A 24,997-nucleotide genomic window follows, 5' to 3' on the forward strand; every position below is an offset into this window, starting at 1 on the left:
TCCTTGAGAGAGCGACTGAAAGAGCAAATAAGAGAAGTGAAAAGACACTGACACCTAAGTTTAAGGCCATCCCAAAGTCTCCGAGCGATATTATCGCTATTATCAATACTTTGGCATCTGTCTTTACCAAGGAAGAAGATGCTTCCAAGGGCACAGTGAAACATGAAGTCATTAACACATTACAAACATTTCAAATTGACAAAGACGCGGAAATAAAACGGCTCCCGATAATAAAAGTTGATCAAACACCAGGGCTGAATCAGGTACATCCAGGCTTTATCTTGTTGTAGCATACGCGATCCTGAGGGGAGTTGATAGAGTGCATACGAGGAGAGATCGGCTTCACCTTCCACAGATGCTGCCTGAATAGTGGAATATTTCCATCATTTTCTTTTCTGTAATAGAAATTGTCCTTGCTCTACCTCGAGCTGGGGATCATAAAAGGAGCGTTAGTGGATATATTCTACATGATGAGGCTTTTTGATAGTTTAAAGAAGGAGAACCTGTCCAGTGGCAGAGCTTTCAGCAAAGAAATGGGCACAGATTCAAGTTGATTGGCAAAATAATCAGAGGCGACCTGTGGAAACACTTAGTTTTATGCCCCCATTTTGTTGGAATCTGCAGTGCACTGTCTGAAATGACGGTGGAGGTTGAACCATAAGTAATCTTCAAAGTGCTTTGGTCTGCAGCCTGAAGAACGTAAAGGTTTATGGAAAACAGAGCTGGCATATTTGACGACGCACACGTATTCGAAGAACCGTCACAGGTATCACGAGTGGAACGGCACCCTGTGCTGTAAGTTTTTTTGTCTCTGTGAATGCAGGAAAAGCATGGGAAATCCTGTTATTATTTCAAAACCAATTTAAGCATGTCATTTCCCAAAGAGATTTTGAAAGGCAATGGAGTGATATTTGTCGCATGAAGTGAATTAAACTTTAATTTGCTAAGCTGATGATTGATAAGGAAATTTTGAAGAATAAAGCTGGATAACAAGAACAAAAGCGAAATAGTGAGGATTGTGGAAATCTGAAATCAAAACCGAGAGTGCAAAAAAGACAAAGCAGGTCTGGCAGCATGTGTGGCGAGAAAAATAGAGTTAACGTTTCAGGTGCGTGACAATACATCAGAATAATAACAACGATGTTCAACTGCCTTATTTGTGTATGTAAAAACTGGTAAAAAGTGATGACGGAGGTGATGCAATCCTGTTTAAGATTGAAACAATGCGATCATGCAAAGCAGACGTCTTGCTGCAACTGAAAGAATTGCCGGTCAGAATGGACATAACTTGCAACGAAAAGGGCTGCCAGAGTCTTGGCTCTCCACAGCCAAAGTACATGGCTTTGAATTCTTGAGGACACTGCACAAACACCACTGTGATAAAGGCAATAGACAAAGAACACCTGAACAGGGACTTGAACCCTGGACCCTCAGATTAAAAGTCTGATGTTTTACCTACTGAGCTATCCAGGCTCAGACACTGCTCCCACACTGCGCCCTTCAGTGGCTGAGAACTAACAGTGCAACACGATCCATCTTCTGCACTAGCTTCTCGCATTTTACTCTCACACCCATGCATTCACTGCCTCCCACACTTTTCATTACGCAAATAATCTCCAGTCGTCCAAATGGACGCACTTTCACCTTATACCTTTCGTCGGTCTGTCTCACTCAACGTAACAATTCAACTTTCCGGCTGTTTATACATCCTTGAGAGAGCGACTGAAAGAGCAAATAAGAGAAGTGAAAAGACACTGACACCTAAGTTTAAGGCCATCCCAAAGTCTCCGAGCGATATTATCGCTATTGTGAATACTTTGGCATCTGTCTTTACCAAGGAAGAAGATGCTTCCAAGGGCACAGTGAAACATGAAGTCATTAACACATTACAAACATTTCAAATTGACAAAGACGCGGTAATAAAACGGCTCCCGATAATAAAAGTTGATCAAACACCAGGGCTGAATCAGGTACATCCAGGCTTTATCTTGTTGTAGCATACGCGATCCTGAGGGGAGTTGATAGAGTGCATACGAGGAGAGATCGGCTTCACCTTCCACAGATGCTGCCTGAATAGTGGAATATTTCCATCATTTTCTTTTCTGTAATAGAAATTGTCCTTGCTCTACCTCGAGCTGGGGATCATAAAAGGAGCGTTAGTGGATATATTCTACATGATGAGGCTTTTTGATAGTTTAAAGAAGGAGAACCTGTCCAGTGGCAGAGCTTTCAGCAAAGAAATGGGCACAGATTCAAGTTGATTGGCAAAATAATCAGAGGCGACCTGTGGAAACACTTAGTTTTATGCCCCCATTTTGTTGGAATCTGCAGTGCACTGTCTGAAATGACGGTGGAGGTTGAACCATAAGTAATCTTCAAAGTGCTTTGGTCTGCAGCCTGAAGAACGTAAAGGTTTATGGAAAACAGAGCTGGCATATTTGACGACGCACACATATTCGAAGAACCGTCACAGGTATCACGAGTGGAACGGCACCCTGTGCTGTAAGTTTTTTTGTCTCTGTGAATGCAGGAAAAGCATGGGAAATCCTGTTATTATTTCAAAACCAATTTAAGCATGTCATTTCCCAAAGAGATTTTGAAAGGCAATGGAGTGATATTTGTCGCATGAAGTGAATTAAACTTTAATTTGCTAAGCTGATGATTGATAAGGAAATTTTGAAGAATAAAGCTGGATAACAAGAACAAAAGCGAAATAGTGAGGATTGTGGAAATCTGAAATCAAAACCGAGAGTGCAAAAAAGACAAAGCAGGTCTGGCAGCATGTGTGGCGAGAAAAATAGAGTTAACGTTTCAGGTGCGTGACAATACATCAGAATAATAACAACGATGTTCAACTGCCTTATTTGTGTATGTAAAAACTGGTAAAAAGTGATGACGGAGGTGATGCAATCCTGTTTAAGATTGAAACAATGCGATCATGCAAAGCAGACGTCTTGCTGCAACTGAAAGAATTGCCGGTCAGAATGGACATAACTTGCAACGAAAAGGGCTGCCAGAGTCTTGGCTCTCCACAGCCAAAGTACATGGCTTTGAATTCTTGAGGACACTGCACAAACACCACTGTGATAAAGGCAATAGACAAAGAACACCTGAACAGGGACTTGAACCCTGGACCCTCAGATTAAAAGTCTGATGTTTTACCTACTGAGCTATCCAGGCTCAGACACTGCTCCCACACTGCGCCCTTCAGTGGCTGAGAACTAACAGTGCAACACGATCCATCTTCTGCACTAGCTTCTCGCATTTTACTCTCACACCCATGCATTCACTGCCTCCCACACTTTTCATTACGCAAATAATCTCCAGTCGTCCAAATGGACGCACTTTCACCTTATACCTTTCGTCGGTCTGTCTCACTCAACGTAACAATTCAACTTTCCGGCTGTTTATACATCCTTGAGAGAGCGACTGAAAGAGCAAATAAGAGAAGTGAAAAGACACTGACACCTAAGTTTAAGGCCATCCCAAAGTCTCCGAGCGATATTATCGCTATTGTGAATACTTTGGCATCTGTCTTTACCAAGGAAGAAGATGCTTCCAAGGGCACAGTGAAACATGAAGTCATTAACACATTACAAACATTTCAAATTGACAAAGACGCGGTAATAAAACGGCTCCCGATAATAAAAGTTGATCAAACACCAGGGCAGAATCAGGTACATCCAGGCTTTATCTTGTTGTAGCATACGCGATCCTGAGGGGAGTTGATAGAGTGGATACGAGGAGAGATCGGCTTCACCTTCCACAGATGCTGCCTGAATAGTGGAATATTTCCATCATTTTCTTTTCTGGAATAGAAATTGTCCTTGCTCTACCTCGAGCTGGGGATCATAAAAGGAGCGTTAGTGGATATATTCTACATGATGAGGCTTTTTGATAGTTTAAAGAAGGAGAACCTGTCCAGTGGCAGAGCTTTCAGCAAAGAAATGGGCACAGATTCAAGTTGATTGGCAAAATAATCAGAGGCGACCTGTGGAAACACTTAGTTTTATGCCCCCATTTTGTTGGAATCTGCAGTGCACTGTCTGAAATGACGGTGGAGGTTGAACAATAAGTAATCTTCAAAGTGCTTTGGTCTGCAGCCTGAAGAACGTAAAGGTTTATGGAAAACAGAGCTGGCATATTTGACGACGCACACATATTCGAAGAACCGTCACAGGTATCACGAGTGGAACGGCACCCTGTGCTGTAAGTTTTTTTGTCTCTGTGAATGCAGGAAAAGCATGGGAAATCCTGTTATTATTTCAAAACCAATTTAAGCATGTCATTTCCCAAAGAGATTTTGAAAGGCAATGGAGTGATATTTGTCGCATGAAGTGAATTAAACTTTAATTTGCTAAGCTGATGATTGATAAGGAAATTTTGAAGAATAAAGCTGGATAACAAGAACAAAAGCGAAATAGTGAGGATTGTGGAAATCTGAAATCAAAACCGAGAGTGCAAAAAAGACAAAGCAGGTCTGGCAGCATGTGTGGCGAGAAAAATAGAGTTAACGTTTCAGGTGCGTGACAATACATCAGAATAATAACAACGATGTTCAACTGCCTTATTTGTGTATGTAAAAACTGGTAAAAAGTGATGACGGAGGTGATGCAATCCAGTTTAAGATTGAAACAATGCGATCATGCAAAGCAGACGTCTTGCTGCAACTGAAAGAATTGCCGCTCAGAATGGACATAACTTGCAACGAAAAGGGCTGCCAGAGTCTTGGCTCTCCACAGCCAAAGTACATGGCTTTGAATTCTTGAGGACACTGCACAAACACCACTGTGATAAAGGCAATAGACAAAAAGTGCTTGAACAAGGACTTGAACCCTGGACCCTCAGATTAAAAGTCTGATGTTCTACCTACTGAGCTATCCAGGCTCAGACAGTGCTCCCACACTGCGCCCTTCAGTGGCTGAGAACTAACAGTGCAACACGATCCATCTTCTGCACTAGCTTCTCGCATTTTACTCTCACACCCATGCATTCACTGCCTCCCACACTTTTCATTACGCAAATAATCTCCAGTCGTCCAAATGGACGCACTTTCACCTTATATCTTTCGTCGGTCTGTCTCACTCAACGTAACAATTCAACTTTCCGGCTGTTTATACATCCTTGAGAGAGCGACTGAAAGAGCAAATAAGAGAAGTGAAAAGACACTGACACCTAAGTTTAAGGCCATCCCAAAGTCTCCGAGCGATATTATCGCTATTATCAATACTTTGGCATCTGTCTTTACCAAGGAAGAAGATGCTTCCAAGGGCACAGTGAAACATGAAGTCATTAACACATTACAAACATTTCAAATTGACAAAGACGCGGAAATAAAACGGCTCCCGATAATAAAAGTTGATCAAACACCAGGGCTGAATCAGGTACATCCAGGCTTTATCTTGTTGTAGCATACGCGATCCTGAGGGGAGTTGATAGAGTGCATACGAGGAGAGATCGGCTTCACCTTCCACAGATGCTGCCTGAATAGTGGAATATTTCCATCATTTTCTTTTCTGTAATAGAAATTGTCCTTGCTCTACCTCGAGCTGGGGATCATAAAAGGAGCGTTAGTGGATATATTCTACATGATGAGGCTTTTTGATAGTTTAAAGAAGGAGAACCTGTCCAGTGGCAGAGCTTTCAGCAAAGAAATGGGCACAGATTCAAGTTGATTGGCAAAATAATCAGAGGCGACCTGTGGAAACACTTAGTTTTATGCCCCCATTTTGTTGGAATCTGCAGTGCACTGTCTGAAATGACGGTGGAGGTTGAACCATAAGTAATCTTCAAAGTGCTTTGGTCTGCAGCCTGAAGAACGTAAAGGTTTATGGAAAACAGAGCTGGCATATTTGACGACGCACACATATTCGAAGAACCGTCACAGGTATCACGAGTGGAACGGCACCCTGTGCTGTAAGTTTTTTTGTCTCTGTGAATGCAGGAAAAGCATGGGAAATCCTGTTATTATTTCAAAACCAATTTAAGCATGTCATTTCCCAAAGAGATTTTGAAAGGCAATGGAGTGATATTTGTCGCATGAAGTGAATTAAACTTTAATTTGCTAAGCTGATGATTGATAAGGAAATTTTGAAGAATAAAGCTGGATAACAAGAACAAAAGCGAAATAGTGAGGATTGTGGAAATCTGAAATCAAAACCGAGAGTGCAAAAAAGACAAAGCAGGTCTGGCAGCATGTGTGGCGAGAAAAATAGAGTTAACGTTTCAGGTGCGTGACAATACATCAGAATAATAACAACGATGTTCAACTGCCTTATTTGTGTATGTAAAAACTGGTAAAAAGTGATGACGGAGGTGATGCAATCCTGTTTAAGATTGAAACAATGCGATCATGCAAAGCAGACGTCTTGCTGCAACTGAAAGAATTGCCGGTCAGAATGGACATAACTTGCAACGAAAAGGGCTGCCAGAGTCTTGGCTCTCCACAGCCAAAGTACATGGCTTTGAATTCTTGAGGACACTGCACAAACACCACTGTGATAAAGGCAATAGACAAAGAACACCTGAACAGGGACTTGAACCCTGGACCCTCAGATTAAAAGTCTGATGTTTTACCTACTGAGCTATCCAGGCTCAGACACTGCTCCCACACTGCGCCCTTCAGTGGCTGAGAACTAACAGTGCAACACGATCCATCTTCTGCACTAGCTTCTCGCATTTTACTCTCACACCCATGCATTCACTGCCTCCCACACTTTTCATTACGCAAATAATCTCCAGTCGTCCAAATGGACGCACTTTCACCTTATACCTTTCGTCGGTCTGTCTCACTCAACGTAACAATTCAACTTTCCGGCTGTTTATACATCCTTGAGAGAGCGACTGAAAGAGCAAATAAGAGAAGTGAAAAGACACTGACACCTAAGTTTAAGGCCATCCCAAAGTCTCCGAGCGATATTATCGCTATTGTGAATACTTTGGCATCTGTCTTTACCAAGGAAGAAGATGCTTCCAAGGGCACAGTGAAACATGAAGTCATTAACACATTACAAACATTTCAAATTGACAAAGACGCGGTAATAAAACGGCTCCCGATAATAAAAGTTGATCAAACACCAGGGCAGAATCAGGTACATCCAGGCTTTATCTTGTTGTAGCATACGCGATCCTGAGGGGAGTTGATAGAGTGGATACGAGGAGAGATCGGCTTCACCTTCCACAGATGCTGCCTGAATAGTGGAATATTTCCATCATTTTCTTTTCTGGAATAGAAATTGTCCTTGCTCTACCTCGAGCTGGGGATCATAAAAGGAGCGTTAGTGGATATATTCTACATGATGAGGCTTTTTGATAGTTTAAAGAAGGAGAACCTGTCCAGTGGCAGAGCTTTCAGCAAAGAAATGGGCACAGATTCAAGTTGATTGGCAAAATAATCAGAGGCGACCTGTGGAAACACTTAGTTTTATGCCCCCATTTTGTTGGAATCTGCAGTGCACTGTCTGAAATGACGGTGGAGGTTGAACAATAAGTAATCTTCAAAGTGCTTTGGTCTGCAGCCTGAAGAACGTAAAGGTTTATGGAAAACAGAGCTGGCATATTTGACGACGCACACATATTCGAAGAACCGTCACAGGTATCACGAGTGGAACGGCACCCTGTGCTGTAAGTTTTTTTGTCTCTGTGAATGCAGGAAAAGCATGGGAAATCCTGTTATTATTTCAAAACCAATTTAAGCATGTCATTTCCCAAAGAGATTTTGAAAGGCAATGGAGTGATATTTGTCGCATGAAGTGAATTAAACTTTAATTTGCTAAGCTGATGATTGATAAGGAAATTTTGAAGAATAAAGCTGGATAACAAGAACAAAAGCGAAATAGTGAGGATTGTGGAAATCTGAAATCAAAACCGAGAGTGCAAAAAAGACAAAGCAGGTCTGGCAGCATGTGTGGCGAGAAAAATAGAGTTAACGTTTCAGGTGCGTGACAATACATCAGAATAATAACAACGATGTTCAACTGCCTTATTTGTGTATGTAAAAACTGGTAAAAAGTGATGACGGAGGTGATGCAATCCAGTTTAAGATTGAAACAATGCGATCATGCAAAGCAGACGTCTTGCTGCAACTGAAAGAATTGCCGGTCAGAATGGACAAAACTTGCAACGAAAAGGGCTGCCAGAGTCTTGGCTCCCCACAGCCAAAGTACATGGTTTTTAATTCTTGAGGACACTGCACAAACACCACTGTGATAAAGGCACAAGACAAAGAGCGCCTGAACAGGGACTTGAACCCTGGACCCTCAGATTAAAAGTCTGATGCTCTACCGACTGAGCTATCCAGGCTCAGACACTCAACCCGCACTGCGCCCTTCAGTGGCTGAGAACTAACAGTGCAACACGATCCATCTTCTGCACTAGCTTCTCGCATTTTACTCTCACACACATGCATTCACTGCCTCCCACACTTTTCATTACGCAAATAATCTCCAGTCGTCCAAATGGACGCACTTTCACCTTATATCTTTCGTCGGTCTGTCTCACTCAACGTAACAATTCAACTTTCCGGCTGTTTATACATCCTTGAGAGAGCGACTGAAAGAGCAAATAAGAGAAGTGAAAAGACACTGACACCTAAGTTTAAGGCCATCCCAAAGTCTCCGAGCGATATTATCGCTATTATCAATACTTTGGCATCTGTCTTTACCAAGGAAGAAGATGCTTCCAAGGGCACAGTGAAACATGAAGTCATTAACACATTGCAAACATTTCAAATTGACAAAGACGCGGAAATAAAACGGCTCCCGATAATAAAAGTTGATCAAACACCAGGGCTGAATCAGGTACATCCAGGCTTTATCTTGTTGTAGCATACGCGATCCTGAGGGGAGTTGATAGAGTGCATACGAGGAGAGATCGGCTTCACCTTCCACAGATGCTGCCTGAATAGTGGAATATTTCCATCATTTTCTTTTCTGTAATAGAAATTGTCCTTGCTCTACCTCGAGCTGGGGATCATAAAAGGAGCGTTAGTGGATATATTCTACATGATGAGGCTTTTTGATAGTTTAAAGAAGGAGAACCTGTCCAGTGGCAGAGCTTTCAGCAAAGAAATGGGCACAGATTCAAGTTGATTGGCAAAATAATCAGAGGCGAGCTGTGGAAACACTTAGTTTTATGCCCCCATTTTGTTGGAATCTGCAGTGCACTGTCTGAAATGACGGTGGAGGTTGAACCATAAGTAATCTTCAAAGTGCTTTGGTCTGCAGCCTGAAGAACGTAAAGGTTTATGGAAAACAGAGCTGGCATATTTGACGACGCACACATATTCGAAGAACCGTCACAGGTATCACGAGTGGAACGGCACCCTGTGCTGTAAGTTTTTTTGTCTCTGTGAATGCAGGAAAAGCATGGGAAATCCTGTTATTATTTCAAAACCAATTTAAGCATGTCATTTCCCAAAGAGATTTTGAAAGGCAATGGAGTGATATTTGTCGCATGAAGTGAATTAAACTTTAATTTGCTAAGCTGATGATTGATAAGGAAATTTTGAAGAATAAAGCTGGATAACAAGAACAAAAGCGAAATAGTGAGGATTGTGGAAATCTGAAATCAAAACCGAGAGTGCAAAAAAGACAAAGCAGGTCTGGCAGCATGTGTGGCGAGAAAAATAGAGTTAACGTTTCAGGTGCGTGACAATACATCAGAATAATAACAACGATGTTCAACTGCCTTATTTGTGTATGTAAAAACTGGTAAAAAGTGATGACGGAGGTGATGCAATCCTGTTTAAGATTGAAACAATGCGATCATGCAAAGCAGACGTCTTGCTGCAACTGAAAGAATTGCCGGTCAGAATGGACATAACTTGCAACGAAAAGGGCTGCCAGAGTCTTGGCTCTCCACAGCCAAAGTACATGGCTTTGAATTCTTGAGGACACTGCACAAACACCACTGTGATAAAGGCAATAGACAAAGAACACCTGAACAGGGACTTGAACCCTGGACCCTCAGATTAAAAGTCTGATGTTCTACCTACTGAGCTATCCAGGCTCAGACACTGCTCCCACACTGCGCCCTTCAGTGGCTGAGAACTAACAGTGCAACACGATCCATCTTCTGCACTAGCTTCTCGCATTTTACTCTCACACCCATGCATTCACTGCCTCCCACACTTTTCATTACGCAAATAATCTCCAGTCGTCCAAATGGACGCACTTTCACCTTATACCTTTCGTCGGTCTGTCTCACTCAACGTAACAATTCAACTTTCCGGCTGTTTATACATCCTTGAGAGAGCGACTGAAAGAGCAAATAAGAGAAGTGAAAAGACACTGACACCTAAGTTTAAGGCCATCCCAAAGTCTCCGAGCGATATTATCGCTATTGTGAATACTTTGGCATCTGTCTTTACCAAGGAAGAAGATGCTTCCAAGGGCACAGTGAAACATGAAGTCATTAACACATTACAAACATTTCAAATTGACAAAGACGCGGTAATAAAACGGCTCCCGATAATAAAAGTTGATCAAACACCAGGGCAGAATCAGGTACATCCAGGCTTTATCTTGTTGTAGCATACGCGATCCTGAGGGGAGTTGATAGAGTGGATACGAGGAGAGATCGGCTTCACCTTCCACAGATGCTGCCTGAATAGTGGAATATTTCCATCATTTTCTTTTCTGGAATAGAAATTGTCCTTGCTCTACCTCGAGCTGGGGATCATAAAAGGAGCGTTAGTGGATATATTCTACATGATGAGGCTTTTTGATAGTTTAAAGAAGGAGAACCTGTCCAGTGGCAGAGCTTTCAGCAAACAAATGGGCACAGATTCAAGTTGATTGGCAAAATAATCAGAGGCGACCTGTGGAAACACTTAGTTTTATGCCCCCATTTTGTTGGAATCTGCAGTGCACTGTCTGAAATGACGGTGGAGGTTGAACCGTAAGTAATCTTCAAAGTGCTTTGGTCTGCAGCCTGAAGAACGTAAAGGTTTAGGGAAAACAGAGCTGGCATATATGACGACGCACACATATTCGAAGAACCGTCACAGGTATCACGAGTGGAACGGCACCCTGTGCTGTAAGCTTTTTTGTCTCTGTGAGTGCAGGAAAAGCATGGGAAATCCTGTTATTATTTCAAAACCAACTTAAGCATGTCATTTCCCGAAGAGATTTTGAAGGGCAATGGAGTGATATTTGTCGCGTGAAGTGAATTAAACTTTAATTTGCTAAGCTGATGATTGATAAGGAAATTTTGAAGAATAAAGCTGGATAACAAGAACAAAAGCGAAATAGTGAGGATTGTGGAAATCTGAAATCAAAACCGAGAGTGCAGGAAAGACAAAGCAGGTCTGGCAGCATGTGTGGCGAGAAAAATAGAGTTAACGTTTCAGGTGCGTGACAATACATCAGAATAATAACAACGATGTTCAACTGCCTTATTTGTGTATGTAAAAACTGTTAAAAAGTGATGACGGAGGTGATGCCATCCTGTTTAAGATTGAAACGATGCGATCAAGCAAAGCAGACGTCTTGCTGCAACTGAAAGAATTGCCGGTCAGAATCGACAAAACTTGCAAAGAAAAGGGCTGCCAGAGTCTTGGCTCTCCACAGCCAAAGTACATGGCCTTGAATTCTTGAGGACACTGCACAAACACCACTGTGATAAAGAGCACCTGAACAGGGACTTGAACCCTGGACCTTCAGATTAAATGTCTGATGCTCTACCGACTGAGCTATCCAGGCTCAGACTCTCAACCCGCACTGCGCCCTTCAGTGGCTGAGAACTAACAGTGCAACACGATCCATCTTCTGCACCAGCTTCTCGCATTTTACTCTCACACCCATGCATTCACTGCCTCCCACACTTTTCATTACGCAAATAATCTCCAGTCGTCCAAATGGACGCACTTTCACCTTATATCTTTCGTCGGTCTGTCTCACTCAACGTAACAATTCAACTTTCCGGCTGTTTATACATCCTTGAGAGAGCGACTGAAAGAGCAAATAAGAGAAGTGAAAAGACACTGACACCTAAGTTTAAGGCCATCCCAAAGTCTCCGAGCGATATTATCGCTATTATGAATACTTTGGCATCTGTCTTTACCAAGGAAGAAGTTGCTTCCAAGGGCACAGTGAAACATGAAGTCATTAACACATTACAAACATTTCAAATTGACAAAGACGCGGTAATAAAACGGCTCCCGATAATAAAAGTTGATCAAACACCAGGGCTGAATCAGGTACATCCAGGCTTTATCTTGTTGTAGCATACGCGATCCTGAGGGGAGTTGATAGAGTGGATACGAGGAGAGATCGGCTTCACCTTCCACAGATGCTGCCTGAATAGTGGAATATTTCCATCATTTTCTTTTCTGTAATAGAAATTATCCTTGCTCTACCTCGAGCTGGGGATCATAAAAGGAGCGTTAGTGGATATATTCTACATGATGAGGCTTTTTGATAGTTTAAAGAAGGAGAACCTGTCCAGTGGCAGAGCTTTCAGCAAAGAAATGGGCACAGATTCAAGTTGATTGGCAAAATAATCAGAGGCGAGCTGTGGAAACACTTAGTTTTATGCCCCCATTTTGTTGGAATCTGCAGTGCACTGTCTGAAATGACGGTGGAGGTTGAACCGTAAGTAATCTTCAAAGTGCTTTGGTCTGCAGCCTGAAGAACGTAAAGGTTTAGGGAAAACAGAGCTGGCATATATGACGACGCACACATATTCGAAGAACCGTCACAGGTATCACGAGTGGAACGGCACCCTGTGCTGTAAGTTTTTTTGTCTCTGTGAGTGCAGGAAAAGCATGGGAAATCCTGTTATTATTTCAAAACCAACTTAAGCATGTCATTTCCCGAAGAGATTTTGAAGGGCAATGGAGTGATATTTGTCGCGTGAAGTGAATTAAACTTTAATTTGCTAAGCTGATGATTGATAAGGAAATTTTGAAGAATAAAGCTGGATAACAAGAACAAAAGCGAAATAGTGAGGATTGTGGAAATCTGAAATCAAAACCGAGAGTGCAGGAAGGACAAAGCAGGTCTGGCAGCATGTGTGGCGAGAAAAATAGAGTTAACGTTTCAGGTGCGTGACAATACATCAGAATAATAACAACGATGTTCAACTGCCTTATTTGTGTATGTAAAAACTGTTAAAAAGTGATGACGGAGGTGATGCAATCCTGTTTAAGATTGAAACGATGCGATCAAGCAAAGCAGACGTCTTGCTGCAACTGAAAGAATTGCCGGTCAGAATCGACAAAACTTGCAAAGAAAAGGGCTGCCAGAGTCTTGGCTCTCCACAGCCAAAGTACATGGCTTTGAATTCTTGAGGACACTGCACAAACACCACTGTGATAAAGAGCACCTGAACAGGGACTTGAACCCTGGACCTTCAGATTAAATGTCTGATGCTCTACCGACTGAGCTACCCAGGCTCAGACTCTCAACCCGCACTGCGCCCTTCAGTGGCTGAGAACTAACAGTGCAACACGATCCATCTTCTGCACCAGCTTCTCGCATTTTACTCTCACACCCATGCATTCACTGCCTCCCACACTTTTCATTACGCAAATAATCTCCAGTCGTCCAAATGGACGCACTTTCACCTTATATCTTTCGTCGGTCTGTCTCACTCAACGTAACAATTCAACTTTCCGGCTGTTTATACATCCTTGAGAGAGCGACTGAAAGAGCAAATAAGAGAAGTGAAAAGACACTGACACCTAAGTTTAAGGCCATCCCAAAGTCTCCGAGCGATATTATCGCTATTATCAATACTTTGGCATCTGTCTTTACCAAGGAAGAAGATGCTTCCAAGGGCACAGTGAAACATGAAGTCATTAACACATTGCAAACATTTCAAATTGACAAAGACGCGGAAATAAAACGGCTCCCGATAATAAAAGTTGATCAAACACCAGGGCTGAATCAGGTACATCCAGGCTTTATCTTGTTGTAGCATACGCGATCCTGAGGGGAGTTGATAGAGTGCATACGAGGAGAGATCGGCTTCACCTTCCACAGATGCTGCCTGAATAGTGGAATATTTCCATCATTTTCTTTTCTGTAATAGAAATTGTCCTTGCTCTACCTCGAGCTGGGGATCATAAAAGGAGCGTTAGTGGATATATTCTACATGATGAGGCTTTTTGATAGTTTAAAGAAGGAGAACCTGTCCAGTGGCAGAGCTTTCAGCAAAGAAATGGGCACAGATTCAAGTTGATTGGCAAAATAATCAGAGGCGAGCTGTGGAAACACTTAGTTTTATGCCCCCATTTTGTTGGAATCTGCAGTGCACTGTCTGAAATGACGGTGGAGGTTGAACCATAAGTAATCTTCAAAGTGCTTTGGTCTGCAGCCTGAAGAACGTAAAGGTTTATGGAAAACAGAGCTGGCATATTTGACGACGCACACATATTCGAAGAACCGTCACAGGTATCACGAGTGGAACGGCACCCTGTGCTGTAAGTTTTTTTGTCTCTGTGAATGCAGGAAAAGCATGGGAAATCCTGTTATTATTTCAAAACCAATTTAAGCATGTCATTTCCCAAAGAGATTTTGAAAGGCAATGGAGTGATATTTGTCGCATGAAGTGAATTAAACTTTAATTTGCTAAGCTGATGATTGATAAGGAAATTTTGAAGAATAAAGCTGGATAACAAGAACAAAAGCGAAATAGTGAGGATTGTGGAAATCTGAAATCAAAACCGAGAGTGCAAAAAAGACAAAGCAGGTCTGGCAGCATGTGTGGCGAGAAAAATAGAGTTAACGTTTCAGGTGCGTGACAATACATCAGAATAATAACAACGATGTTCAACTGCCTTATTTGTGTATGTAAAAACTGGTAAAAAGTGATGACGGAGGTGATGCAATCCTGTTTAAGATTGAAACAATGCGATCATGCAAAGCAGACGTCTTGCTGCAACTGAAAGAATTGCCGGTCAGAATGGACATAACTTGCAACGAAAAGGGCTGCCAGAGTCTTGGCTCTCCACAGCCAAAGTACATGGCTTTGAATTCTTGAGGACACTGCACAAACACCACTGTGATAAAGGCAATAGACAAAGAACACCTGAACAGGGACTTGAACCCTGGACCCTCAGATTAAAAGTCTGATGTTCTACCTACTGAGCTATCCAGGCTCAGACACTGCTCCCACACTGCGCCCTTCAGTGGCTGAGAACTAACAGTGCAACACGATCCATCTTCTGCACTAGCTTCTCGCATTTTACTCTCACACCCATGCATTCACTGCCTCCCACACTTTTCATTACGCAAATAATCTCCAGTCGTCCAAATGGACGCACTTTCACCTTATACCTTTCGTCGGTCTGTCTCACTCAACGTAACAATTCAACTTTCCGGCTGTTTATACATCCTTGAGAGAGCGACTGAAAGAGCAAATAAGAGAAGTGAAAAGACACTGACACCTAAGTTTAAGGCCATCCCAAAGTCTCCGAGCGATATTATCGCTATTGTGAATACTTTGGCATCTGTCTTTACCAAGGAAGAAGATGCTTCCAAGGGCACAGTGAAACATGAAGTCATTAACACATTACAAACATTTCAAATTGACAAAGACGCGGTAATAAAACGGCTCCCGATAATAAAAGTTGATCAAACACCAGGGCAGAATCAGGTACATCCAGGCTTTATCTTGTTGTAGCATACGCGATCCTGAGGGGAGTTGATAGAGTGGATACGAGGAGAGATCGGCTTCACCTTCCACAGATGCTGCCTGAATAGTGGAATATTTCCATCATTTTCTTTTCTGGAATAGAAATTGTCCTTGCTCTACCTCGAGCTGGGGATCATAAAAGGAGCGTTAGTGGATATATTCTACATGATGAGGCTTTTTGATAGTTTAAAGAAGGAGAACCTGTCCAGTGGCAGAGCTTTCAGCAAACAAATGGGCACAGATTCAAGTTGATTGGCAAAATAATCAGAGGCGACCTGTGGAAACACTTAGTTTTATGCCCCCATTTTGTTGGAATCTGCAGTGCACTGTCTGAAATGACGGTGGAGGTTGAACCGTAAGTAATCTTCAAAGTGCTTTGGTCTGCAGCCTGAAGAACGTAAAGGTTTAGGGAAAACAGAGCTGGCATATATGACGACGCACACATATTCGAAGAACCGTCACAGGTATCACGAGTGGAACGGCACCCTGTGCTGTAAGCTTTTTTGTCTCTGTGAGTGCAGGAAAAGCATGGGAAATCCTGTTATTATTTCAAAACCAACTTAAGCATGTCATTTCCCGAAGAGATTTTGAAGGGCAATGGAGTGATATTTGTCGCGTGAAGTGAATTAAACTTTAATTTGCTAAGCTGATGATTGATAAGGAAATTTTGAAGAATAAAGCTGGATAACAAGAACAAAAGCGAAATAGTGAGGATTGTGGAAATCTGAAATCAAAACCGAGAGTGCAGGAAAGACAAAGCAGGTCTGGCAGCATGTGTGGCGAGAAAAATAGAGTTAACGTTTCAGGTGCGTGACAATACATCAGAATAATAACAACGATGTTCAACTGCCTTATTTGTGTATGTAAAAACTGTTAAAAAGTGATGACGGAGGTGATGCCATCCTGTTTAAGATTGAAACGATGCGATCAAGCAAAGCAGACGTCTTGCTGCAACTGAAAGAATTGCCGGTCAGAATCGACAAAACTTGCAAAGAAAAGGGCTGCCAGAGTCTTGGCTCTCCACAGCCAAAGTACATGGCCTTGAATTCTTGAGGACACTGCACAAACACCACTGTGATAAAGAGCACCTGAACAGGGACTTGAACCCTGGACCTTCAGATTAAATGTCTGATGCTCTACCGACTGAGCTATCCAGGCTCAGACTCTCAACCCGCACTGCGCCCTTCAGTGGCTGAGAACTAACAGTGCAACACGATCCATCTTCTGCACCAGCTTCTCGCATTTTACTCTCACACCCATGCATTCACTGCCTCCCACACTTTTCATTACGCAAATAATCTCCAGTCGTCCAAATGGACGCACTTTCACCTTATATCTTTCGTCGGTCTGTCTCACTCAACGTAACAATTCAACTTTCCGGCTGTTTATACATCCTTGAGAGAGCGACTGAAAGAGCAAATAAGAGAAGTGAAAAGACACTGACACCTAAGTTTAAGGCCATCCCAAAGTCTCCGAGCGATATTATCGCTATTATGAATACTTTGGCATCTGTCTTTACCAAGGAAGAAGTTGCTTCCAAGGGCACAGTGAAACATGAAGTCATTAACACATTACAAACATTTCAAATTGACAAAGACGCGGTAATAAAACGGCTCCCGATAATAAAAGTTGATCAAACACCAGGGCTGAATCAGGTACATCCAGGCTTTATCTTGTTGTAGCATACGCGATCCTGAGGGGAGTTGATAGAGTGGATACGAGGAGAGATCGGCTTCACCTTCCACAGATGCTGCCTGAATAGTGGAATATTTCCATCATTTTCTTTTCTGTAATAGAAATTATCCTTGCTCTACCTCGAGCTGGGGATCATAAAAGGAGCGTTAGTGGATATATTCTACATGATGAGGCTTTTTGATAGTTTAAAGAAGGAGAACCTGTCCAGTGGCAGAGCTTTCAGCAAAGAAATGGGCACAGATTCAAGTTGATTGGCAAAATAATCAGAGGCGAGCTGTGGAAACACTTAGTTTTATGCCCCCATTTTGTTGGAATCTGCAGTGCACTGTCTGAAATGACGGTGGAGGTTGAACCGTAAGTAATCTTCAAAGTGCTTTGGTCTGCAGCCTGAAGAACGTAAAGGTTTAGGGAAAACAGAGCTGGCATATATGACGACGCACACATATTCGAAGAACCGTCACAGGTATCACGAGTGGAACGGCACCCTGTGCTGTAAGTTTTTTTGTCTCTGTGAGTGCAGGAAAAGCATGGGAAATCCTGTTATTATTTCAAAACCAACTTAAGCATGTCATTTCCCGAAGAGATTTTGAAGGGCAATGGAGTGATATTTGTCGCGTGAAGTGAATTAAACTTTAATTTGCTAAGCTGATGATTGATAAGGAAATTTTGAAGAATAAAGCTGGATAACAAGAACAAAAGCGAAATAGTGAGGATTGTGGAAATCTGAAATCAAAACCGAGAGTGCAGGAAGGACAAAGCAGGTCTGGCAGCATGTGTGGCGAGAAAAATAGAGTTAACGTTTCAGGTGCGTGACAATACATCAGAATAATAACAACGATGTTCAACTGCCTTATTTGTGTATGTAAAAACTGTTAAAAAGTGATGACGGAGGTGATGCAATCCTGTTTAAGATTGAAACGATGCGATCAAGCAAAGCAGACGTCTTGCTGCAACTGAAAGAATTGCCGGTCAGAATCGACAAAACTTGCAAAGAAAAGGGCTGCCAGAGTCTTGGCTCTCCACAGCCAAAGTACATGGCTTTGAATTCTTGAGGACACTGCACAAACACCACTGTGATAAAGAGCACCTGAACAGGGACTTGAACCCTGGACCTTCAGATTAAATGTCTGATGCTCTACCGACTGAGCTACCCAGGCTCAGACTCTCAACCCGCACTGCGCCCTTCAGTGGCTGAGAACTAACAGTGCAACACGATCCATCTTCTGCACCAGCTTCTCGCATTTTACTCTCACACCCATGCATTCACTGCCTCCCACACTTTTCATTACGCAAATAATCTCCAGTCGTCCAAATGGACGCACTTTCACCTTATATCTTTCGTCGGTCTGTCTCACTCAACGTAACAATTCAACTTTCCGGCTGTTTATACATCCTTGAGAGAGCGACTGAAAGAGCAAATAAGAGAAGTGAAAAGACACTGACACCTAAGTTTAAGGCCATCCCAAAGTCTCCGAGCGATATTATCGCTATTATGAATACTTTGGCATCTGTCTTTACCAAGGAAGAAGTTGCTTCCAAGGGCACAGTGAAACATGAAGTCATTAACACATTACAAACATTTCAAATTGACAAAGACGCGGTAATAAAACGGCTCCCGATAATAAAAGTTGATCAAACACCAGGGCTGAATCAGGTACATCCAGGCTTTATCTTGTTGTAGCATACGCGATCCTGAGGGGAGTTGATAGAGTGCATACGAGGAGAGATCGGCTTCACCTTCCACAGATGCTGCCTGAATAGTGGAATATTTCCATCATTTTCTTTTCTGTAATAGAAATTGTCCTTGCTCTACCTCGAGCTGGGGATCATAAAAGGAGCGTTAGCGGATATATTCTACATGATGAGGCTTTTTGATAGTTTAAAGAAGGAGAACCTGTCCAGTGGCAGAGCTTTCAGCAAAGAAATGGGCACAGATTCAAGTTGATTGGCAAAATAATCAGAGGCGAGCTGTGGAAACACTTAGTTTTATGCCCCCATTTTGTTGGAATCTGCAGTGCACTGTCTGAAATGACGGTGGAGGTTGAACCATAAGTAATCTTCAAAGTGCTTTGGTCTGCAGCCTGAAGAACGTAAAGGTTTAGGGAAAACAGAGCTGGCATATATGACGACGCACACGTATTCGAAGAACCGTCACAGGTATCACGAGTGGAACGGCACCCTGTGCTGTAAGTTTTTTTGTCTCTGTGAATGCAGGAAAAGCATGGGAAATCCTGTTATTATTTCAAAACCAACTTAAGCATGTCATTTCCCGAAGAGATTTTGAAGGGCAATGGAGTGATATTTGTCGCGTGAAGTGAATTAAACTTTAATTTGCTAAGCTGATGATTGATAAGGAAATTTTGAAGAATAAAGCTGGATAACAAGAACAAAAGCGAAATAGTGAGGATTGTGGAAATCTGAAATCAAAACCGAGAGTGCAGGAAAGACAAAGCAGGTATGGCAGCATGTGTGGCGAGAAAAATAGAGTTAACGTTTCAGGTGCGTGACAATACATCAGAATAATAACAACGATGTTCAACTGCCTTATTTGTGTATGTAAAAACTGGTAAAAAGTGATGACGGAGGTGATGCAATCCTGTTTAAGATTGAAACGATGCGATCAAGCTAAGCAGACGTCTTGCTGCAACTGAAAGAATTGCCGGTCAGAATGGACAAAACCTGCAACGAAAGGGGCTACCAGAGTCTTGGCTCTCCACAGCCAAAGTACATGGCTTTGAATTTTTGAGGACACTGCACAAACACCACTGTGATAAAGGCATTAGACAAAGAGCACCTGAACAGGGACTTGAACCCTGGACCCTCAGATTAAAAGTCTGATGCTCTACCGACAGAGCTATCCAGGCTCACACACTCAAGCCGCACTGCGCCCTTCAGTGGCTGAGAACTAACAGTGCAACACGATCCATCTTCTGCACTAACTTCTCGCATTTTACTCTCACACCCATGCATTCACTGCCTCCCACACTTTTCATTACGCAAATAATCTCCAGTCGTCCAAATGGACGCACTTTCACCTTATATCTTTCGTCGGTCTGTCTCACTCAACGTAACAATTCAACTTTCCGGCTATTTATACATCCTTGAGAGAGCGACTGAAAGAGCAAATAAGAGAAGTGAAAAGACACTGACACCTAAGTTTAAGGCCATCCCAAAGTCTCCGAGCGATATTATCGCTATTATCAATACTTTGGCATCTGTCTTTACCAAGGAAGAAGATGCTTCCAAGGGCACAGTGAAACATGAAGTCATTAACACATTACAAACATTTCAAATTGACAAAGACGCGGTAATAAAACGGCTCCCGATAATAAAAGTTGATCAAACACCAGGGCTGAATCAGGTACATCCAGGCTTTATCTTGTTGTAGCATACGCGATCCTGAGGGGAGTTGATAGAGTGGATACGAGGGGAGATCGGCTTCACCTTCCACAGATGCTGCCTGAATAGTGGAATATTTCCATCATTTTCTTTTCTGTAATAGAAATTATCCTTGCTCTACCTCGAGCTGGGGATCATAAAAGGAGCGTTAGTGGATATATTCTACATGATGAGGCTTTTTGATAGTTTAAAGAAGGAGAACCTGTCCAGTGGCAGAGCTTTCAGCAAAGAAATGGGCACAGATTCAAGTTGATTGGCAAAATAATCAGAGGCGACCTGTGGAAACACTTAGTTTTATGCCCCTATTTTGTTGGAATCTGCAGTGCACTGTCTGAAATGACGGTGGAGGTTGAACCATAAGTAATCTTCAAAGTGCTTTGGTCTGCAGCCTGAAGAACGTAAAGGTTTAGGGAAAACAGAGCTGGCATATATGACGACGCACACGTATTCGAAGAACCGTCACAGGTATCACGAGTGGAACGGCACCCTGTGCTGTAAGTTTTTTTGTCTCTGTGAATGCAGGAAAAGCATGGGAAATCCTGTTATTATTTCAAAACCAACTTAAGCATGTCATTTCCCGAAGAGATTTTGAAGGGCAATGGAGTGATATTTGTCGCGTGAAGTGAATTAAACTTTAATTTGCTAAGCTGATGATTGATAAGGAAATTTTGAAGAATAAAGCTGGATAACAAGAACAAAAGCGAAATAGTGAGGATTGTGGAAATCTGAAATCAAAACCGAGAGTGCAGGAAAGACAAAGCAGGTCTGGCAGCATGTGTGGCGAGAAAAATAGAGTTAACGTTTCAGGTGCGTGACAATACATCAGAATAATAACAACGATGTTCAACTGCCTTATTTGTGTATGTAAAAACTGTTAAAAAGTGATGACGGAGGTGATGCAATCCTGTTTAAGAATGAAACGATGCGATCAAGCAAAGCAGACGTCTTGCTGCAACTGAAAGAATTGCCGGTCAGAATGGACAAAACTTGCAAAGAAAGGGGCTGCCAGAGTCTTGGCTTTCCACAGCCAAAGTACATGGCTTTGAATTCTTGAGGACACTGCACAAACACCACTGTGATCAAGGCAATAGATAAAGAGCACCTGAACAGGGACTTGAACCCTGGACCCTCAGATTAAAAGTCTGATGCTTTACCGACTGAGCTATCCAGGCTCAAACTTGCTACCCGCACTGCGCCCTTCAGTGGCTGAGAACTAACAGTGCAACACGATCCATCTTCTGCACTAACTTCTCGCATTTTACTCTCACACCCATGCATTCACTGCCTCCCACACTTTTCATTACGCAAATAATCTCCAGTCGTCCAAATGGACGCACTTTCACCTTATATCTTTCGTCGGTCTGTCTCACTCAACGTAACAATTCAACTTTCCGGCTGTTTATACATCCTTGAGAGAGCGACTGAAAGAGCAAATAAGTGAAGTGAAAAGACACTGACACCTGAGTTTAAGGCCATCCCAAAGTCTCCAAGCGATATTATCGCTATTATGAATACTTTGGCATCTGTCTTTACCAAGGAAGAAGATGCTTCCAAGGGCACAGTGAAACATGAAGTCATTAACACATTACAAACATTTCAAATTGACAAAGACGCGGTAATAAAACGGCTCCCGATAATAAAAGTTGATCAAACACCAGGGCTGAATCAGGTACATCCAGGCTTTATCTTGTTGTAGCATACGCGATCCTGAGGGGAGTTGATAGAGTGCATATGAGGAGAGATCGGCTTCACCTTCCACAGATGCTGCCTGAATAGTGGAATATTTCCATCATTTTCTTTTCTGTAATAGAAATTGTCCTTGCTCTACCTCGAGCTGGGGATCATAAAAGGAGCGTTAGTGGATATATTCTACATGATGAGGCTTTTTGATAGTTTAAAGAAGGAGAACCTGTCCAGTGGCAGAGCTTTCAGCAAAGAAATGGGCACAGATTCAAGTTGATTGGCAAAATAATCAGAGGCGAGCTGTGGAAACACTTAGTTTTATGCCCCCATTTTGTTGGAATCTGCAGTGCAATGTCTGAAATGACGGTGGAGGTTGAACCATAAGTAATCTTCAAAGTGCTTTGCTCTGCAGCCTGAAGAACGTAAAGGTTTAGGGAAAACAGAGCTGGCATATATGACGACGCACACATATTCGAAGAACCGTCACAGGTATCACGAGTGGAACGGCACCCTGTGCTGTAAGTTTTTTTGTCTCTGTGAATGCAGGAAAAGCATGGGAAATCCTGTTATTATTTCAAAACCAACTTAAGCATATCATTTCCCGAAGAGATTTTGAAGGGCAATGGAGTGATATTTGTCGCGTGAAGTGAATTAAACTTTAATTTGCTAAGCTGATGATTGATAAGGAAATTTTGAAGAATAAAGCTGGATAACAAGAACAAAAGCGAAATAGTGAGGATTGTGGAAATCTGAAATCAAAACCGAGAGTGCAGGAAAGACAAAGCAGGTCTGGCAGCATGTGTGGCGAGAAAAATAGAGTTAACGTTTCAGGTGCGTGACAATACATCAGAATAATAACAACGATGTTCAACTGCCTTATTTGTGTCTGTAAAAACTGTTAAAAAGTGATGACGGAGGTGATGCAATCCTGTTTAAGATTGAAACGATGCGATCAAGCAAAGCAGACGTCTTGCTGCAACTGAAAGAATTGCCGGTCAGAATGGACAAAACCTGCAACGAAAGGGGCTGCCAGAGTCTTGGCTCTCCACAGCCAAAGTACATGGCTTTGAATTCTTGAGGACACTGCACAAACACCACTGTGATAAAGGCATTAGACAAAGAGCGCCTGAACAGGGATTTGAACCCTGGACCCTCAGATTAAAAGTCTGATGCTCTACCGACGGAGCTATCCAGGCTCAGACTCTCAAGCCGCACTGCGCCCTTCAGTGGCTGAGAACTAACAGTGCAACACGATCCATCTTCTGCACTAACTTCTCGCATTTTACTCTCACACCCATGCATTCACTGCCTCCCACACTTTTCATTACGCAAATAATCTCCAGTCGTCCAAATGGACGCACTTTCACCTTATATCTTTCGTCGGTCTGTCTCACTCAACGTAACAATTCAATTTTCCGGCTGTTTATACATCCTTGAGAGAGCGACTGAAAGAGCAAATAAGTGAAGTGAAAAGACACTGACACCTAAGTTTAAGGCCATCCCAAAGTCTCCAAGCGATATTATCGCTATTATGAATTCTTTGGCATCTGTCTTTACCAAGGAAGAAGATGCTTCCAAGGGCACAGTGAAACATGAAGTCATTAACACATTACAAACATTTCAAATTGACAAAGACGCGGTAATAAAACGGCTCCCGATAATAAAAGTTGATCAAACACCAGGACTGAATCAGGTACATCCAGGCTTTATCTTGTTGTAGCATACGCGATCCTGAGGGGAGTTGAGAGAGTGGATACGAGGAGAGATCGGCTTCACCTTCCACAGATGCTGCCTGAATAGTGGAATATTTCCATCATTTTCTTTTCTGTAATAGAAATTGTCCTTGCTCTACCTCGAGCTGGGGATCATAAAAGGAGCGTTAGTGGATATATTCAACATGATGAGGCTTTTTGTTAGTTTAAAGAAGGAGAACCTGTCCAGTGGCAGAGCTTTCAGCAAAGAAATGGGCACAGATTCAAGTTGATTGGCAAAATAATCAGAGGCGAGCTGTGGAAACACTTAGTTTTATGCCCCTATTTTGTTGGAATCTGCAGTGCAATGTCTGAAATGATGGTGGAGGTTGAACCATAAGTAATCTTCAAAGTGCTTTGCTCTGCAGCCTGAAGAACGTAAAGGTTTAGGGAAAACAGAGCTGGCATATATGACGACGCACAGATATTCGAAGAACCGTCACAGGTATCACGAGTGGAACGGCACCCTGTGCTGTAAGTTTTTTTGTCTCTGTGAATGCAGGAAAAGCATGGGAAATCCTGTTATTATTTCAAAACCAACTTAAGCATGTCATTTCCCGAAGAGATTTTGAAGGGCAATGGAGTGATATTTGTCGCGTGAAGTGAATTAAACTTTAATTTGCTAAGCTGATGATTGATAAGGAAATTTTGAAGAATAAAGCTGGATAACAAGAACAAAAGCGAAATAGTGAGGATTGTGGAAATCTGAAATCAAAACCGAGAGTGCAGGAAAGACAAAGCAGGTCTGGCAGCATGTGTGGCGAGAAAAATAGAGTTAACGTTTCAGGTGCGTGACAATACATCAGAATAATAACAACGATGTTCAACTG

General features: G+C 42.4%; 14 non-coding genes across 14 annotated transcripts; all 14 read right to left on the reverse strand.

Annotated features, from left to right (window-relative positions):
• Nucleotides 1–1,400: 1,400 nt before the first annotated feature.
• trnak-uuu (transfer RNA lysine (anticodon UUU)) lies at nt 1,401–1,473 on the reverse strand. Its single transcript has one exon. It is a non-coding gene; the product is annotated as a tRNA-Lys (tRNA).
• A 1,634-nt stretch (nt 1,474–3,107) lies between these two features.
• On the reverse strand, nt 3,108–3,180 carry trnak-uuu (transfer RNA lysine (anticodon UUU)). The gene has a single exon. It is a non-coding gene; the product is annotated as a tRNA-Lys (tRNA).
• Nucleotides 3,181–4,814: 1,634 nt separating this feature from the next.
• Nucleotides 4,815–4,887, reverse strand: trnak-uuu (transfer RNA lysine (anticodon UUU)). The gene has a single exon. It is a non-coding gene; the product is annotated as a tRNA-Lys (tRNA).
• Nucleotides 4,888–6,521: 1,634 nt separating this feature from the next.
• trnak-uuu (transfer RNA lysine (anticodon UUU)) lies at nt 6,522–6,594 on the reverse strand. Its single transcript has one exon. It is a non-coding gene; the product is annotated as a tRNA-Lys (tRNA).
• Nucleotides 6,595–8,228: 1,634 nt separating this feature from the next.
• On the reverse strand, nt 8,229–8,301 carry trnak-uuu (transfer RNA lysine (anticodon UUU)). The gene has a single exon. It is a non-coding gene; the product is annotated as a tRNA-Lys (tRNA).
• Nucleotides 8,302–9,935: 1,634 nt separating this feature from the next.
• Nucleotides 9,936–10,008, reverse strand: trnak-uuu (transfer RNA lysine (anticodon UUU)). The gene has a single exon. It is a non-coding gene; the product is annotated as a tRNA-Lys (tRNA).
• A 1,621-nt stretch (nt 10,009–11,629) lies between these two features.
• On the reverse strand, nt 11,630–11,702 carry trnak-uuu (transfer RNA lysine (anticodon UUU)). Its single transcript has one exon. It is a non-coding gene; the product is annotated as a tRNA-Lys (tRNA).
• Nucleotides 11,703–13,323: 1,621 nt separating this feature from the next.
• On the reverse strand, nt 13,324–13,396 carry trnak-uuu (transfer RNA lysine (anticodon UUU)). The gene has a single exon. It is a non-coding gene; the product is annotated as a tRNA-Lys (tRNA).
• A 1,634-nt stretch (nt 13,397–15,030) lies between these two features.
• On the reverse strand, nt 15,031–15,103 carry trnak-uuu (transfer RNA lysine (anticodon UUU)). Its single transcript has one exon. It is a non-coding gene; the product is annotated as a tRNA-Lys (tRNA).
• Nucleotides 15,104–16,724: 1,621 nt separating this feature from the next.
• trnak-uuu (transfer RNA lysine (anticodon UUU)) lies at nt 16,725–16,797 on the reverse strand. The gene has a single exon. It is a non-coding gene; the product is annotated as a tRNA-Lys (tRNA).
• Nucleotides 16,798–18,418: 1,621 nt separating this feature from the next.
• Nucleotides 18,419–18,491, reverse strand: trnak-uuu (transfer RNA lysine (anticodon UUU)). Its single transcript has one exon. It is a non-coding gene; the product is annotated as a tRNA-Lys (tRNA).
• Nucleotides 18,492–20,125: 1,634 nt separating this feature from the next.
• trnak-uuu (transfer RNA lysine (anticodon UUU)) lies at nt 20,126–20,198 on the reverse strand. Its single transcript has one exon. It is a non-coding gene; the product is annotated as a tRNA-Lys (tRNA).
• Nucleotides 20,199–21,832: 1,634 nt separating this feature from the next.
• trnak-uuu (transfer RNA lysine (anticodon UUU)) lies at nt 21,833–21,905 on the reverse strand. Its single transcript has one exon. It is a non-coding gene; the product is annotated as a tRNA-Lys (tRNA).
• A 1,634-nt stretch (nt 21,906–23,539) lies between these two features.
• Nucleotides 23,540–23,612, reverse strand: trnak-uuu (transfer RNA lysine (anticodon UUU)). Its single transcript has one exon. It is a non-coding gene; the product is annotated as a tRNA-Lys (tRNA).
• Between the last annotated feature and the right edge of the window lie 1,385 nt (nt 23,613–24,997).

This window comes from Heterodontus francisci, chromosome 28, assembly GCF_036365525.1.
Source record: "Heterodontus francisci isolate sHetFra1 chromosome 28, sHetFra1.hap1, whole genome shotgun sequence".
NCBI lineage: Eukaryota > Metazoa > Chordata > Chondrichthyes > Heterodontiformes > Heterodontidae > Heterodontus > Heterodontus francisci.